The following is a 14,223-nucleotide window of genomic DNA, read 5'->3' as shown; positions in this document are numbered from 1 at the left end:
CATCAAAGGTCAGGACTTTTCATGTTTTTATTCTAATGTTTTCTTTATTGATCTTTTTTGTATTCTTCTTTTTATTGTAAAACATAGTAAAATGACCTTTAAAAAAGAACCTTTAAAAAAGAACCCCCCCACTACAATCCCAATACCTTTAAAAAAAAAGAAAAGAAAGACAAGGGCAGGAGCCGGCAGTATGTTATGCATAGAGCACAGGCCTCAGGATTAGGTAACACACAGAGCACAGGGGACAGGAGTAAAAATTGCAAAAAGCACAGCGGACATAAGTACAAAATACAGGGGTCACAAGTATGTAAGGCACAAAGCACAGGGGTCAGGAGTATGTAGCACACAGAATGCATAAATCAGAAGTACGTAACACAGATGCAGGGGTCAGAAGTGCATAATGAACAGAGCACAGGGATCAGGAGAATGTAAAGCACAGAACACAGGGATCAAGAATAAGTAATGCACAAAGCAAAGAGGTCAAGTGTTATGTAACACACAAAGCAACAACAGGACTCAAGAGTAAGTAATGCACAGAGTGTAGGGGTCAAGAGTAAGTAATGCCTAAAGCTCAGGGGTCAGATGTACATAACATGGAAAGCAAAGGGGTAAAAATATGTAAAACAGAGCATGGGGGTCCTTCTTAGACAGAGGGGATGATTTACTAAACCTGGAGAGTGCAAAATCTGGTGCAGCTCTGCATGGGAGCCAATCAGCTTCTAACTTCATCTTCTTCAATTAAGCTTTGACAATAAAACCTGGAAGCTGATTGGCTACCATGCAGAGCTGCACCAGATTGTGCACTCTCCAGGTTTAGTAAATCAACCCCAAAGATTCCCTTCTTCTATTTATTCAGTTATTTATGACCCAATTCCCCCTTCCCTATTCCTTCCCTATCTTCCTTCCCCTGCCCTCTCTTATCTCCCTTTGTGTCTTGTCTTTCCTTTTTGTATTTTCCTTTCTCTTTCTTCACTTTTATAAACAACATACCAGTGACCAGTTTTATGGTATTTCTAACTTCCCTTGAGGGAACTGAGAGTTTTATATTGGGTTTGTATCATTTGAGAATTCGCTGATCCCCTCTTATACCTGGATTTTATGTATTTGCTGTATATACTTATATTATGCATACTCTTGTACCACTAAATCTCTATCATTGTTTTGTTGCAATAGAAACTGTCTTTTTACTCCCCCCCCCCCCCCCCCCCAGGTTAACCAAACTAGCAAAAAAAATTGTATCCCACATTTCGACAGCCGCAAGGTGCTTGGTAGCTCTTCACTGGAATAGACACTCACCACCAACCCCTATTGAGCTATATATACACTAGGATAAAAGATGTGGAGATCATGGAGTCACTTACGGCAGGATTATCGGATATGGTGGAACAACACAATGCGGTGTGTGGGACTCCTGGCACTCGAAAGAGGATCCCACAGCTCTCTATTGACTTGGATTTTGGCTCTCTATGTTCCCAGGTGTGAGGAACCTTTTTTATTTTTCTTCAACTTTCTTTATTGTTTTCTGGATATTCTGTGAGATTATTAAAGTGGATATAGGTCTCTTATTTAGGGTCCAGTATTACTCCTGAGCACTGTAATGGATTGGCATAAGGAGGATAACTTTGCATGACTGTTCTCCTATTTAATTTGTATATGTCTGTATGGATATTGACAACTGTAGCTTTTTTGGACCTGCTTTAGAACTGCTGCAGCTATGTGTTTCATTTGTATGCTGTTTTGGTCTCATGTGATGTCCGGAGTCTATTCTTTTTTCCTGTTATGTAAAATGTTTTAATAAAATTGTTAAATATAAAAAAAATTGCCTTTCTAGTTAAAATAAAACATTTGATAAAAATTCTCTCCTTCTCCCAATACAATGCTTCCTCAGGACAAAACCGCCCCCAGCAAAGTACTTCTAAAAAAGTACTCATCTTGGCATTGCTTTACATCTGTTTGTGGGTCCCAATGCTGTAACCACCTGCAAATTTTTCCTTTAATTTGTGTACTTTTGGCAGCTGCTGGCTTCTTTTCCTGCCTGCAAGTCTATATGCCACCCACCAGACCAGCAGTAGCCAGCTTCTGTCCCTGCTGTCCAGCCTGTCTTCCGCCTGACAGACCTGTAGCACATCCTGTATCTGTGGGAAGTGCTTCTGAATTCCTCTTGGACTTTGTGTTCTAGGTCTGACAGGTGGCAGGCAGGGACTGAAGCCATCAGCTGGCAAAGCACATGAATTAAAGAAAAAGATGTGACATCGAGCACCCCGCACATGAGAGGCATGTAGCCCAGGTGCCTGGCGCCAATGAACTTCAGAGCTCCAGTTTATAGGCTCCAGTTTATAAAGACAAAACTTTTTTTTCTAGCAATAGGACATCATATAGCAACCCTATACAAAGGGCAAAACAAAACCTCAAGTACACAAAATAGAACTTTTTTTTTTCTTCTCAACGTATGTCTTAGATACTATTATAGTATTTTTTTCTGAGTGTTTCCAAGTAACAAAAACAGCAGACACAGACTGTCAGTCTCTTGTGAAAACAAAAACTCAGAAATTCTGGTGGTTAGTCTATATCTTCAAAGCTAATGCAGTATAACACACCTGGCTCCTGCACTCTAGTTTTAAAAACAGAAATTCTCAGCATTTAGAGCACCAAAGGAGCAGTCTTTCACTCTCCCACACTGAAAATGTACCTAAATCTCTTACTGAGCAGAAACCACTACCCTAGTCAGCCATTATGGAACAAGTCCTTCATTTTCTAAAAGACGTAACCTGTGGGAAGTGGCTCAGTTGCCATGAATGCTGACTTGCATGGTTTGGTTTACTTATCATTAGCTAGTATGATCATTCTGCTTCTTTATCCTCCTGCAGGACAGTCCAGATTTAATTGATTCTTCTCCTAATAATCTGTAGAAAACATAAGGAATTTATTTGGATAGTAACTGCCAACAGCTTTATGCTTTTCTTCACACATTTACATGTCTATGCTGCTTTGCTATGTAAAAAAAAAAAAAAAAACTTGTTGTTTGTAGAGCTCAATATCTTAAGCTCCAATTTACATACACAAATAAATGACTTAGAGGAGCGTCCTTTCTTTCTATCGTCAAATAGATGTAAGTACACCCATTTATTTTATCCCACATTGTGTTGATCACTCAAGCTTTTTATAATTTTCACACATAAATTTTATTACAATTTAATTTTTGAATGTCACACTTTTATATATGGTCTGGTTTTTTGTTGTGCTTTATTACCCATCACAACCTCTGCTCCCATCCCCTATTTTTTCTTCTTCTCCTCCTTTTTCCCCCAATCTTTCTCTTGCCAATGGGTTCTTTGTTCTTTTTTCTCTTTTCTTCCTCCCTTTCCCCCTTCCCCTCTTATTTCCCCTCCCCCCTCCCCCTTCTTTTCCCCCTTTTTCATTCTCTCCCCCTCTTCCTCCCCCCCCTCCCCCTTTTCTTTTTCATTTTCTTTTCCTTCTCCTTCCTTCCCTACTTTCCCTCTCCTGTTGCCCCTCTCTCTTTATCGCACTGCTGCACCTTCCTGGTTTTTCACCTTTTTTACATTAATCTATGCCCAAACATGAGGCTTCAAACATTTTTTGCGCTATGTTACACATGTCCCCATAGTTCACGAATTTTGGTGCAATTGTCCTTTTTGCTGACCAGTCAGACTTCCTCCACCAGAGCATCCTCCAGACACAGTGTTATATCAACCTTTTAATACATTTTTAGGTTTTATATGTACAGGTGAAACTCGAAAAATTAGAATATCGTGCAAAAGTTCATTCATTTCACTAATGCAACTTAAAAGGTGAAACTAATATATGAGATAGACTCATTACACGCAAAGCAAGATAGTCCAAGCCGTGATTTGTCATAATTGTGATGATTATGGCTACAGCTCATGAAAACCCCAAATCCACAATCTCAGAAAATTAGAATACTGTGAAAAGGTGCAATATTCTAGGCTCAAAGTGTCCCGCTCTAATCAGCGAATTAAGCCATAACACCTGCAAAGGGTTCCTGAGCCTTTAAATGATCTCTCAGTCTGGTTGAGGAGGAATCACAATCATGGGAAAGACTGCTGACCTGACAGTTGTGCAGAAAATCATCATTGACACCCTCCATAAGGAGGGAAAGCCTCAAAAGGTAATTGCAAAAGAAGTTGGGCTATCCCAGAGTGCTGTATCAAAGCACATTAATAGAAAGTTATGTGGAAGGGAAAAGTGTGGAAGAAAAAGGTGCAAGAAAAAGAAAAAAAGCAAGCAGGGGTGACCACAACCTGGAGAGGATTGTCAGGAAAAGGCCATTCAAAAGTGTTGGGGACTTTCACAAGGAGTGGACTGAGGCTGGAGTCAGTGCATCAAGAGCCACCACACACAGACGGATCCTGGACATGGGCTTCAAATGCCATATTCCTCTTGTCAAGCCACTCCTGAACAACAAACAACGTCAGAAGCCACTTACCCAGGCTAAAGAAAAACAGATGTGGTCTGTTGCTCAGTGGTCCAAAGTCCTCTTTTCCGATGAGAGCAAATTTCGCATCTCATTTGGAAACCAAGGACCCAGAGTATGGAGGAAGAATGGAGAGGCACACACTGCAAGATGCTTGAAGTCCAGTGTGAAGTTTCCACAGCCTGTGTTGATTTGGGGAGCCATGTCATCTGCTGGTGTTGGTCCACTGTGCTTCATTAAGTCCAGGGTCAACGCAGCTGTCTACCAGGAGATTTTGGAGCACTTCATGCTTCCTTCTGCAGACGAGCTCTATGGGGATGCTGACTTCATTTTCCAGCATGACTTGGCACCTGCCCACACTGCCAAACGCACCAAAACCTGGTTCAGTGACCGTGGGATTACTATGCTTGATTGGCCAGGAAACTCGCCTGACCTGTACCCCATAGAGAATTTATGGGGCATTGCCAAGAGAAAGATGAGAGACATGAGACCGAAGAATGCAGAAGAGCTGAAGGCCGCTATTGAAGCACACTGATCTTCCATAACACCTCAGCAGTGCCACAGGCTGATAGCTTCCATGCCACGCCGCATTGAGGCAGTAATTGCTGCAAAAGGGGCCCAAACCAAGTACTGAGTACATATGCATGCTTATACTTTTCAGAGGTCCGATATTGTTCTATGTACAATCCTTGTTTTATTGATTGCATGTAATATTCTAATTTTCTGAGATTGTGGATTTGGGGTTTTCATGAGCAGTAAGCCATAATCATCACAATTATGACAAATCACGGCTTGAACTATTTTGCTTTGTATGTAATGAGTCTATCTCATATATTACACCTTTCACCTTTTAAGTTGCATTAGTGAAATAAATTAACTTTTGCACGATATTCTAATTTTTCAATTTTCACCTCTATTATGTTTGATCTCATTGTATATATTTTGTTTCTTATCTAGTAAGTCTTTTTGATGCTCCTGAAGAAGCGTAAAGTGCGTAACATGTAGAGCCCAGGATATTATTACCTTCTTAATCTGCTACATAGCCTACCTCTGGAATCCAACAAACTGACTATGGAATGAGTGGTTTTTCACCTCCAAGCCATTTACACTATTTCCTATGGCTATGTACAGGATATACTGTTAAACCTTGTTATATTGACTTTCTTTATTGCTGATATAGTGTTTTAAATGTATTTTCTATGTTTAATAAACAAAAAAATGTTTTATATACCAAATACCCTATGTGGTCGTGCCTAAAAAGTCCAAGCATTCCATTCCATTTTTTGTCTCCTTTCTTCCTTTGCACTGTTCAGATAAGGTTGTAGAGAGGCGATCCTGAAGGCAACCTTCTGCTGTTGTGCCCTCACTTTCTAAAACCCACGTTGCTCTGTGACTTCTGTGTCATGGGTGCATCCTATATTTAACGTTTATTTGTAACACAATATTTTTAAATTAATAGGAGAAAGAATATTGAACGATACATTTAAAAATGTAAAAATAAAATAGAGCCCCAAGTCCTTATATTTTCACTAAAACTAGGCCAACATAAATGTTAGTGATTAATTTACCTTAAAATGGTTGTGAACCCTTGCATTTACCCAGTGAAGTGACTAGCCTTATATGATACACAGAGATGTGAGGAATCCTCTCTTCTCAAAGTGCAGAATATTACACAGCTTGTCTGAGATTTCAGAAAGCAAGGACGGGGAGCTGAAGTTACACTCTGCAGATCTCAGTAAGAAGAGCTCCGAGAGCTGATTGGAGGGAAGGGATCCCCCTCCCCTTTCTTCAGAGCACATCATCTAGAAACAGATCTGAAGATGTCAATCACAGGCAATCAGCTTCCAGGTTTTATTGCCAAAGCTTAATTGAACAAGCTGAAGTTGAAAGCTGATTGGCTACCATGCACAGCTGCACCATATTCTGAGTGCTCCAGTTATAGTAAATCAAACCCTTAGTGCTCTGGATTGAGACATGTACACACTATAGATGTTTATGCTTTGTTCATATCTCATGTCTGGGGTTTACAACTACTTTAACACCTAAATTAAGCTCTCTGACCACTAACCTACCACTGAAAACTGACTCTTAAAGTGTTACTAAGCCCACAACAGTAATATCAGTGTATATATGCAGTAAAACATGCTTGTTATACTCACCATGGAACCTAAAGGGTTAATCCTCCGCATTGTGTAAAAATGCTGTTTGATCCTGTCTTCTCTGATCCTCCCCTTTTTCCACAGTCCCCAATCCATCTGCTGATAGTACAGAGCTCTAGGAGGCACTCTGCACATTTTCAGTTTGATGTGTATTGCTAGAGAGTTTTTCTTTTTTTCTTTGGAAGGGTGCATGTGATCAGCACAGGGCCAATCAGCACTGTCCAGATGGTAAGGGGTCATGCAGCCTCATAGGACAGTCAGAGGAGAATGAAAACTCTTCCTACAAGCTTTAACCAGTGCTCAGCCAGACACTGATACAAGTCAATAAAACAAGTGAAAAAATATCCGCACTAACAGAATAAACAGTAGATACATAAAAAGTGTATAAATACTCAACAACAGGCATCATAAATAATGTTGATGGCAATATAACATACACATATAAAGTTCATATGCATCGCTGAAGACGTATGTCAAAAGAAGGTGGAATCCAGGGGAGATGGTGAGTGGAAGAGACAACACCCTCGCACCAACTTCAGTGTATGTAGCAACACACCACACTACAGTGCATTCAGAAATCACTCTTACCAGAAGGTAGATCAAACAAGCGTGTAAGCATAGATGCTAAGGATATCTCCAAGCTCCAGCATGAATTGCTCTCCTTCTCTAAGATTCAATGACAGGTTTCTGCACAGGATCCAACCATCACAGAATGCTCCACTCGATTATCCAATGAAGGAAATACGCCCAAAAATGAAGCGCATAGTGAAGCATGTATGAATGTTTAATGAATTTGCTGAAAAAGTACTCAGACAAAGTTAGAAAAACACTTTCTTTTGACATACGTCTTCAGCAATGCATATGAACTTTATATATTACTGATAGAAGTCATAAGACTGCTAATGAGAAAAGGTATTTAGCAGTTTGTATTTACTAAAATAAGTACATTTCCATGTTCTGTGTACTGTGGGAGACCAGATATAGTGAATGCAGGGTCCTGGGTTTAGTAACACTTTAACATTTATTTATAGTGCCACCTCTGGAGGACCTGCTGGATGTTTTTTTGAGTCCAGTCTGCCCTGTACTTGCTCTGACCCACTCTTACCTGAACCTGAGAACACTGACACACCTTAAACAGTTTTAGCAGTGGGGGGCTGGTGCTCTAAATTTTTGGGGGGGTGCAAACAAACTGAAAAATTCTGAAAAAAATCAATTGTAGCCTCACTGTGCCATCATATGCAGCACCTGTGCCCATCATATGCAGCCTGTGCCCATCATACAGTCTTTGTGCCCATCATATACAGCCTCTGTGCCCATCATATGCAGCCTCTGTGCCCATCATATGCAGCCTCTGTGCCTATTATATGCAGCCGGTGCTCATCATATGCAGCCTGTGCCCATCATATGCAGCCTCTGTGCCCATCATATGCAGCCTGTGTCAATCATATACAGTCTCTGTGCCCATCATATGCAGCCTGTGTCCGTCATATGCAGCCTCTGTGCCCATCATATGCAGCCTGTGCCTGTCATATGCAGCCTCTGTGCCCATCATACCTGCTCGCTGTCTGACCAGCACACACTTACCCCATGCCAGTGGCGGGTCAGGCAGCGGGTGACGGCGGCGAGCTCCTTTGTCCTCCATGGTTCTCTGTCCTCCCGTGTGTCTCTGCTTTCATTACATTAGGCCTCCAATCAGGGCGCCTGTGCCTTCAGCCAATCAGGTGACAAGTATTAGATTCGTGCCTTCTGATTGGCTGAGAGGTGGTTCAGTGTTACAAAATCAAGTATTCATTTGCTTTGCTAACACACCTGGGTGGACTGCGTGCGGGCACAATGCCTTGCGCTCGCAGTCCACCTTTTTTGAAGCCTATTAGAGCCCATGGTTCTAATCAGGTGCATAAAAAAAAACCCTGCCGCTGGAATTCAGGCGCCCGGCATCCAAAAAGGGGCCGGACGCATGAATAGGGGGTGGCCAAAGCAGCCAGTCTACACAGAGGGGGGTGGCGTGAGAGAGGGGGCGGCGCCCGTGAGCCCTTAATGGACGCACCGCCACTGGGTTTTAGTGGGCTTTATTAAATGGAAAAGCCATGTAAATAAACAGGTTAAACAATCACAAGCTTTGCAAACACAGTAGTACAGGACTCCATTCTTAACCACTTCCTGCCCAGCCTATTGTAATAATACGGCCGGGCAGGTGCTCTGTTATCCCAAGTGGACATTATATGACGTCCTCCCGCCTTGTGCATGCCTTAGGGGCCATTTGTGATTCGCTGGGCCCACTGGATGTGGTCAGAAAACAACACATTCCTTGTTCGCCCGTATTGGGACCACTACATGGTTCAATTTATGAAGATGAACTTGTTTTTTACGTGGATAACTGTTAACAAATTTAGTGAAATGCAGTAATTTCATGGCATATTAAAATTACAAATAAGACAAGTTAAATTGTATCTAAACAAAAGTCCATACATGTAGGCTCTGTGGCTATAATACCCTACAACAACAATATAAGATTATGCTTGAAAGAGCTGCTGAAATATCAGAGATGGAAACTTAATTTGTATCGAACTTCAACTAAAGATATTACAGGCTCATATTACGTCAGAAAGACTTTTTCTCCATCTTTTTGCCTGTTACTATTCAAGACACATGGGAAGTAATTGAATTAAAATGAAACATTACTAAACAAGATAAACCATCACTACAGATGTTCCTATAGACTGATCATGTTCTTGGCCATTTTAAAAATGTGTAAGGAAGCTAATGAGGAAGGCTGACTGTATAGTGAATTCAACATATCTCTTATATGCTTACTTAAAAGGTTTTTAATGGATTAACCACTTTTATGCCAAAAAGAAATGTCATCTCTGCATTGGGTGGTTCAGGGTGGAATAAAAGATGTATGAAATGAATTACATTGTGAGTATTTTAGAATTTCAGATTCGTTGCTTTCTGTAGCTTTTAGTATTTCCATTGGTTGCAATACCGACCAAAAATAAATAAAGTAAATTATATGGGACTGTGAATCATTCCGTCGGACATTTCAGTCGTGTGTGGGCTTCATCTGACTTTTTATTTCTAAAATTCTGATGGACCTAGAAATAGAACATGTTTCAAATCTGTCCGACGGACTCAATTCCTATCAGGAAAACCATTCGTCTGTATTCTATATCAATGGACCAAAAATGACGCAAGGGCAGCTATTGGATACTGGCTATTGAACTTCATTTTTCTAGTCCCGTCGTACGTCATCACGTTCTAAACGAACGGACTTTGGTGTGATCGTGTGTAGACAAGTCTGTTTCAGCGGAACTCTGGCGGAACTCCGGCGGAAAGACCGTCAGAGTCTGCTCTGATGGAAAGTCCGGTCGTGTGTATGAGGCATAAGGCTCCGTTCACATCTAGGCATTTTTGGGCGATTTTCTGTTCTAAGCCTCAGCTCTAAAAACACCCAACAAGACAAGTCCCATTAATTTCAATGGCCCCTGTTTACATCTGAGCATTCTGTCGCCTTAAGCAAAGCGCCTCTCGCTCCAAAAAGTACATGAGCTTCTTTTTTGGCAGATTACGGGCGTTTTACTGCTTTTCATTGGTCACTTGTCAACTCACAACGCCTGCACAAAAACGCTGCAAAAATGCTGCACAAACGCTGCAAAAAACGCCAAAAAGACGCCTGTAAAAATAGCAATGCCTAGATGTGAACAGAGCCATAGAGGGGGTTGGAATCAAATGTTATGAGCTTTTTTTTATGTTTATAAGCGTTTAAACTGATGTTTTAGATATTTTTACTTTATATTCATGCACAGTATCTACAGTATACAATCTTTGTTTTACTGCTACAGGGCGGCACCTGTGCACCGGATCACATATATATATATACATGATCTAGCTCTTCCAGGTAGGGCACGCACATGCACGCTGCTGGCGGCCCGCTCCCGCTGTGATCACACACAGCGGGAGCCCAGTGGCGGATGCCACGGACTCGATGTCCACCAGGACCCGCTGATTGTTTAGTATCACATGCAGGATGGTGATCTGCCTATGTAAACAAGACAGATCTTCGTTCTGTCAGTAAGGAAGGCATGGATCCATGCCTTCCCCTAGTAAAAGCACCTTCCACAGTTTAGAGAAACACAGGCTAGGCACACATTTAACCCTTTGATCACTCCTGATGTTAACCCCTTTCCAGCCAGTGTCATTAGTACAGTGACAGTGCATATTTTTTTAGCACTGATCACTGTAATAATGTTACTGGTCCCTAAAAAGTGTTAAAAGTGTCAGCTAGTGTCCAAATTGGTAGTAGATAGGGGGCGCTGGTGACTATACTAATAGCAGTAGTGAAAATAAAAACAGTAGTAAGACATTTAGCTAGATAACAAAAATATAAAAAAACTCCAAAAAATAAAAAGACTATTATAAGAAAATGATACTGTGTATAACATAGGTGGTAACACACATCATTTAAACAACAGTGGTAATATTAGAGTCCCAAATGCAGAGAGAACAACCACAATTAAATTGCAGAGAAGGTGATCTTCTAGATGTAGGTAAAATCTTCTATGTGGAAAGTGGAAATTCCTTCACCAAGAAGTCAGTGCACCCAACAGTGATAGGTGAAAAATCTGCTTACTAGATACAAATGACTTCTTTAATTAAAAAGAGAGTCAAGAGCGCTTGTGCAGGATTGTGCCTGCTCACATATGAAGGCTGGATAGCAATAGGCAAAAAGGCTTCTTCCCCGGATGATTAACCATGGGACATAGGAAAAACAATGAATACTTCCATAGCGTGATACAGTTTATTAAAAAGGTTAAAAGCAAAAAGTGAAGCCAAATGGCTTCCATAAGTTGGTGCCTACCCGGCACTGGGGCTGCTCGCTCGTCTGTAGTAGATCTAAACATGTGTGCCAAAGATCACCTCCGTGGTCGGTGTGCATTCCACCCGACGAAAGCGACAACCAAGGAACCGGAAGTAGGAGGAGATCACATGACCAGGTACCGCTCCACAGTGTTCAAGTGTCCAAATTGTCCGCCGCAATATCACAGTCCCAATATGAGTCGCTGATTGCCGCCATCAGTTGTAAAAAATACATTAAAATATCCCATAGTTTGTAGACGCTGTAACTTTTGTGCAAACCAACCAATATACGCTTATTGGGAATTTTTTTTACCAAAAATATGTAGCAGGATACATATTAGCCTAAATTAAAGGAAGAAATTTGATTTTCAATTTTTTTTAATTGTGAATGTTTTATAGCAAAAAGTAAAAAATATTGTTCTTTTATCGGTCTATATCGGTCTTTTTTTGTGTATAGTGCAAAAAAATTGAAAACACAGAGGTGATCAAATACCACCAAAAGAAAGCTCTATTTGTGGGGAAAAAGGTACATATATTTTATTTGGGTACCGTGTCACACGACCACGTAATTGTCAGTTAAAGGAACACAGTGCCATATCGCAAAAAATGAAGGGGGCTAAACCTTCCAGAGGTCAAGTGGTTAACAAACAGACATTTAACACAGAATACACCCATTATAAAGAACACACACTTAAAACACACTGGGTTTTCCCAGAGAGAGCACAGCAGAAGCTATCTTCTTTGAGACATGCTGTCTCAGACTACAAATTTCATATGGGGCCCTCTAAATAAAGTGAGTGTGAGAGCATGGATCACTGCTCTTACAATGTATTTCGGAATAGTTTGTGCAGGTTAGATTTATTTGTCTTTGGTGTTTATTGAAAAAGCCCAAATGACATTTGCATTAGCAATACTTGATTTTGCAGAACCTATTGAGCAGCATTTGATTTGCCCTGAATAAACTAAACTACAGAAATAACACAATTTAAGAATCCATGCAATTATGATTTACCAGTTGTATGTCTCTCTGCATATCTTAGTTGTATGTCTCTCTGCATATCTAACAAATCTCCATGCATTAATCCATGATAAACAAAAATATTCTTATCCTGCAGATTTTTCTGGTATTCAAACTGATTTACTCACTAGGAATTTACATTTTTACAGCACTTTCAAATTAATTTATTGATATTTTTATTTTCTGAAAAACAAGCTTCTAGTGTTTATTACCAAAATAAACATGTTCAGTGAAGGATTGACACTAATTACTGCCATTTTTATGGAATGCAAATTGTAAATAACAATAAAATAATAAATAATTGTAATTAACCAATGAGGTGCAATTTAAAGTGTATATACTTTACAGCCCACGTTTTTTTTTTGTTTTTTTTTAATGAATAGGTTAAAAATTCTGCCAGTCTGTCTTTCTTCCTCTGTCCTGGTAGTATAATTTTCCTTTACTTGCTATCCTGAAATTGCAACAGGAAGTGAGAGTAAATCTCTACAAATTAAGGCAAATTCCCTTCTTAGAGCTTGTTTACAATGCAATCCCTGCTTTCAGTATGCAGTTCTACATGCATGTTTACATGGATTTGTAATGCATTTGTAAAGTGTTTACAGAGGGGGTTATTTACTAAAGGCAAATCCACTTTGTACTACAAGTGCACTGGAAGTGCAGTCGCTGTAGATCTGAGGGGGGCATGCAAGGAAAATACAAAAACAGCATTTTAGGTTGCACATGATTGGATGATAAAGTCAGCAGAGCTTCCCCTCATTTCAAATCTACCCCTCAGATCTACAGCCATTGCACTTCCTAGTGCACTTGTAGTACAAAGTGGATTTGAATTTAGTAAATCAACCCCTGTGTGTTTGCAGTGCATTTTTAAGGTAATATTTTTCTTTTTACTGACTTGCATTTATGTTGTACATGTGTTTGTGGTGCGTTCATGTGCATTCTGGTACATTTACATAAAAATGCAGCATGTACTTTTTAAACACACATGAAAGTACCCCAGTGGTATAAAGTAAAAAAATAGTGAAGCTCTCCAATATGTGTAAAAGTGCAAGGTAAGCTAAGTACTCACATAAATCATCAAATCATGTGCAAGTTGTGTGAAAATGCAAAAATCAAAATAGAATGAAAAATACCTCAGTATTCATATAAATCATCAAATCACATGCAAAATAATATGTATCCCTCTGGCCTTTGGGGGTCCCTCTGGCCTTTGGGGGTCACCTTGCCACAGCCCCCAAGGCAGACATTTTTTTTCGGCTCCTCCGGCTCACCAAGATGAGCTGACTCGTAAGTCATAAGGCCATCTGCCTTCAATATTCCTGCCCCCCTTTCCCTCTCCTTTTTGGGGAATAACTTACTACCCTTTTATATGACATTTTTCATTCTGGTACTTACCTACCCTCATAGATTCCTTTCTTGCATCAAGTCTTAAGATGTCAGGAAATTTTGTCTGCTACAAGTTGTGCAATCATGTATCTCTATTTGAAAATATATAATTACCAAGATCTTATGACTTTATACTGCTATCAAGTGTATTTCTTGTGTATCAGCTCATTTTTATGTTTCTATATATTATATTTGGAAAATTTTCATCATGTACTTTCAGGACTATGGAATGTCCAATTACAATTATGTTTAATACATTTGAAATCATGTGTACCTAATATATCTATTGTATAAGTGATTTGCCTCACACAAAGTCCCATGACTAATGTATTCTTTTCTTGCATGTATATTTA

This window comes from Aquarana catesbeiana, linkage group LG01 (assembly GCF_042186555.1).
Source record: "Aquarana catesbeiana isolate 2022-GZ linkage group LG01, ASM4218655v1, whole genome shotgun sequence".
NCBI classification, from domain to species: Eukaryota; Metazoa; Chordata; class Amphibia; order Anura; family Ranidae; genus Aquarana; species Aquarana catesbeiana.
This window is presented reverse-complemented; position numbering follows the sequence as displayed.